This window comes from Engraulis encrasicolus, chromosome 24, assembly GCF_034702125.1.
Source record: "Engraulis encrasicolus isolate BLACKSEA-1 chromosome 24, IST_EnEncr_1.0, whole genome shotgun sequence".
In the NCBI taxonomy this organism is placed as follows: domain Eukaryota; kingdom Metazoa; phylum Chordata; class Actinopteri; order Clupeiformes; family Engraulidae; genus Engraulis; species Engraulis encrasicolus.
Genome location: NC_085880.1, coordinates 49,093,646 through 49,097,929, shown reverse-complemented (window position 1 = coordinate 49,097,929; position 4,284 = coordinate 49,093,646).

The following is a 4,284-nucleotide window of genomic DNA, read 5'->3' as shown; positions in this document are numbered from 1 at the left end:
ATGGAAAATTTGCTTTGGTGGTGGCATAAGGACGCCAGGGCCGGTTCTGGCTTATTTGGTGCCCTAGGCGAGTTTGATTTCTGGCGCCCCCCCCCCCCCCCCCTTTTAAAGAAAAAAAAAAATCTTTCTTATACCTCACAGAACACAAGACTAATATTAGTAAGCTTAACTAAATAGCATCAAGAACAATAACCATTTTTCATCAAATGGATTTGTGGTTCTTTTTGACAGGCGACCAACACATCAGATTGAGTCGCATGAAAGTAGCTTCACTGTGTGGTGTGTTGGATGTGATGGTGGTGGGGCCCCCAACCCCAGATGAGAGGGAGGTTATCAATGTGTTTGAATTGTAACGTGAAATTGAAATGCCAGGAGAGTGACAGTACATTTGCATGTAAAATGCATGTGTAGACAATAAGCCTACCAAGGAGGTCTGCATTGATCTACACTATCTACAGCATCACAAAGCATGGCAGCATAACAATTTTAATAAGCTACACATTTGTGCTGTCTTCCAAACCAATTTCATTTCTGGACTGGAAATAGTGGTGCATTTGTGAGTAGGAGAATGAGAAGGGGGCTATCTATGTGTTTGGAGGGACAGGGTGAGAGAAAGGGAGAAGAGCTGTCACGCTATTGAATTTCATAATATACAAAATATAGTAAATAGCCTCACTTGTCTGCTGTGCATGGTTCTGTTAGGCTACATGATTAATGTAGGCTATGTCATTCTGGTCTGGAAATTAATGTTTTTTTAAGCTTACAACAAGCAGGTAATTCATGTGGATGGAAGGAGATATGGCAGCTAAAATTGTTTTAAACATTGCACCAGTCTTACTTTACATTGCTTGTCAACCTAAGCAAGTAGCCTATTATGATATCAGGTGGGTGTTAGTGAGTAGTGAGTAGGCTACTAACAGCTACTTTACTGGATTTCATTGCTTGGCATACTTGGCTAATGTTAGCATGCTAACTAGCGATTTCTCTGATCAAAAACAAAGCTCTTTTTCTCTCTAATTCCAAATAGTAACCTCATAACTATTAGGCTTTCCATAATCACAAACGGTTGCTGATTAAATCACATAGTTCCAAAACACCCTCTGAAACTCCTGCATCATGCAATGAGTGGTTTAATGAGAACATAATAACCTCCATCCAGCAGAGCAGCACTACTGTTTGCGCTTGCCCCCTCTGTCTCTCCAGTGAGTCTCCAAATTCAAAATAGACCGCACGCTGTCACTCGTCCCGCCCCCTTTCTCAGAACTGTCTGTTTATTGGTTCACAGACTTCCCAGAGACAGTTGTTAGAGATATTACTATTGGCTGAGGGGCGCTTTGCCGTGAGGAGCGCTTTCGCCACTCTTTGTTGATTGCGACTTCATAAAAAAAACTTCATATTGCAAAATTATGCATAGGAGAGCGCCATTTCGGCGCCCCTTCTTCACATGGCGCTCTAGGCGACCGCCTAGCCGGCCTATGCTAAAAAACGGCCCTGATGGACGCACAAGGACACACAAGACAAACACACATCACAGTCAACACAATAAAGAATAAATATATATAGGAATATATGTGTGTATCGGAGGCGAACACTGACACAGACATTAGGCTACATCAGTGTGGGCCCCATCTAAAATACCAGGCTACATCAGGGGATCCATAACTACCATGACAAGGCCCCAACCCGTATACTGTAGCTTACCTGTAGTCTGGGCCAGATTAAGATGGCCTGGGGCCCCTAGGCTACAGGTTCCTGTGGGCCCCCTGATTAAGATGGCCTGGGGCCCCTAGGCTACAGGTTCCTGTGGGCCCCACTTGGGAGGCAAACTTTGTGACAAATTTGCATAGACAGTGTCATAATTACGAGCTAGGAATTAAAAATAACATGTCTACCAACTGTACCCAACACGGTATGATTTTTTTCAATACAGCATCTTGTCACAATTCTGCATTTTTATTCCACTTTTGGGCAATCAGGGGCCCCTTGGCAGGTGGGGGCCCTTAGGCTGCAGCCATATCTAGCCTGTGGGGCCCCCTTGGCAGGTGGGGGCCCTTAGGCTGCAGCCATATCTAGCCTGTGGGGGCCCTTAGGCTGCAGCCATATCTAGCCTGTGGGGGCCCTAGGCTGCAGCCATATCTAGCCTGTGGGGGCCCTAGGCTGCAGCCATATCTAGCCTGTGGGGGCCCTAGGCTGCAGCCATATCTAGCCTGTGGGGGCCCCTAGGCTGCAGCCATATCTAGCCTGTGGGGGCCCCTTGGCAGGTGGGGGCCCTAGTCTTCAGCCATATCTAGCCTGTGGGGGCCCTAGTCTTCAGCCATATCTAGCCTGTGGGGGCCCCTTGGCAGGTGAGGGCCCTAGGCTGCAGCCATATCTAGCCTGTGGGGGCCCCTTGGCAGGTGGGGGCCCTAGTCTTCAGCCATATCTAGCCTGTGGGGGCCCTAGTCTTCAGCCATATCTAGCCTGTGGGGGCCCCTTGGCAGGTGAGGGCCCTAGGCTGCAGCCATATCTAGCCTGTGGGGGCCCTAGGCTGCAGCCATATCTAGCCTGTGGGGGCGCTAGGCTGCAGCCATATCTAGCCTGTGGGGGTCCTAGGCTGCAGCCATATCTAGCCTGTGGGGGCCCTAGGCTGCAGCCATATCTAGCCTGTGGGGGCCCTAGGCTGCAGCCATATCTAGCCTGTGGGGGCCCTAGGCTGCAGCCATATCTAGCCTGTGGTGGAGCCCCCAGGCTGCAGCCATATCTAGCCTGTGGGGGCCCTAGGCTGCAGCCATATCTAGCCTGTGGGGGCCCTAGGCTGCAGCCATATCTATCCTGTGGGGCCCCTAGGCTGCAGCCATATCTAGCCTGTGGGGGCCCTCTAGGCTGCAGCCATATCTAGCCTGTGGGGGCCCTCTAGGCTGCAGCCATATCTAGTCTGGGGGGGGGGAGGGGGGGGGGGGGGGGGGGGGGGGGGGTGTCTAGGCTGCAGCCATATCTAGCCTGTGGGGGCCCTAGGCTGCAGCCATATCTAGCCTGTGGGGGCCCTCTAGGCTGCAGCCATATCTAGCCTGTGGGGGCCCTAGGCTGCAGCCATATCTAGCCTGTGGGGGCCCTAGGCTGCAGCCATATCTAGCCTGTGGGGGCCCTAGGCTGCAGCCATATCTAGCCTGTGGGGGCCCTAGTCTGCAGCCATATCTAGCCTGTGGGGGCCCTAGGCTGCAGCCATATCTAGCCTGTGGGTTAATCCGGCCCTGCCTGTAGCTACATTCCAGCTAAGGACCCCTGACATGGGCCGTTCCTTTTTGTCTTTGCACCCTCTCTTCACATGTCTGTAAGTGCTTCACTGGGATATACAAAATAACGACAATGGTAGTAATGTTGTATTTTCAGGGGACCTAGTGAAGGTGATGTCAGTAGTGGCCGCCTTCAATACAGACCAAAAGTGCAGGTGGAAATACTGGTTTGTCGTCATAGTACGGCCCTCGGAGGACTTCATGAAAATTTGAAGAATTGAAGAGTGACGAAGAATTGATAATAATAGTAATAATAATAACAATCAAAAATACTATACTACTAACAACAATAATTATTTGAATTTGACTTTAAAAAAAGCACACACACAACACAGAATATGCCATAGCTCTTTATTAAAAACACATTCGTCATCTGTTTTCATTTAAATAAAAGCAATTACAGCGTCGCTAAAAAACAGGAACAAAACAACCGAAAGCTATAAACCAGAAGAGTGTTGTTGGCACTGCTCCGCTACTACGCTACTACGCTAACACTTTGCATGATGCCGGTTGTCATATGCATGTCATTACAGTGTCATAACAGTGTCATGGCACAGTTATGTACACGTCATAAACATTATGTCCATGTCATTAACATTTTATAACCGTTGGCCGTAAGTGACATTCGGTTATGGCAAAGACAACCTAGGGCCAACAGTCATAAAATGTTTATGACATGGACATAATGTTTATGACTTATCTATGACCTTGTCATGACACTATCATGACACTGTAATGACATGCTTATGACACCGGCGTCGAGTAAAGTGTTAGCGGTACAGTACTACTAACTCTAAAACACACTGATGTGAACTCTGCAAGTCTCTAACAGGGCATCAAGTCATCTCAATCTGTCATGAGTTTAAAAAAGAAAGAAAGAAAGAAAAACAATACTGCTTCTGAGTGCTGCGATGATATTGAGAGATATTTTGAAAAAAAAAGGATGTTTTGCCCATAGATGTGCAAATGTTTCTTATAAAAACACATGTAAATAAAGCAACACAGGTGTGTG